We start from the raw sequence: 608 nt of genomic DNA on the forward strand, positions 1-608 counted from the left end.
AGGTAAATGACACTAGCATATTTCCTCCACTGTCCACGCGTTCCTGACGTAAGCCTACTTGGTGGAGATGAATTATTTTCCCAGTGGGGCATTGGCATCTATTTGCTGGTATTTTTAGAATTTTTGCATCAATTTTCATAAATGAGAGTAGTCTGTATTTCTTCTAATGTACTATCTTTACAAATTCAGGTATTAATGATGTATTTGCTTCATAAAAAATATTTGGAGATGGGACCAGCAGATGATGTAACGGTTACGTGACTGGACTGCCACGGAGTTGACGGGAGTTCGAGTCCTAGACCCAGCAGCTTAAAAGCCACACCAGGCATGTGTGTGTGCGCGCCCGAAATCCCAAGAGAAGAATGGAGGAGAGTGGCACGGCCATCCTGCTGAGGGGTGATTTCTCACTTTCTGTCTGCCTCTCTCTGCCTCTCCAGCAAGCGCACATGTCCTATAACAAAAATCTCTCTCAAAAAAAAAAGAAAATTGGAGGGGTGAGCAGATGGCAGGGAGGTTAAAGTGACTGGATCCCATGGCTGACTGTGGTTCGAGTCTCAGACCCAGCAACTTGAAAAACACACTGGCTGGGGGGGGATGGCGGGCCCAAA

The sequence above is a fragment of the Tupaia chinensis genome, unplaced genomic scaffold (assembly GCF_000334495.1).
Source record: "Tupaia chinensis unplaced genomic scaffold, TupChi_1.0 Scaffold000283_2, whole genome shotgun sequence".
NCBI lineage: Eukaryota > Metazoa > Chordata > Mammalia > Scandentia > Tupaiidae > Tupaia > Tupaia belangeri.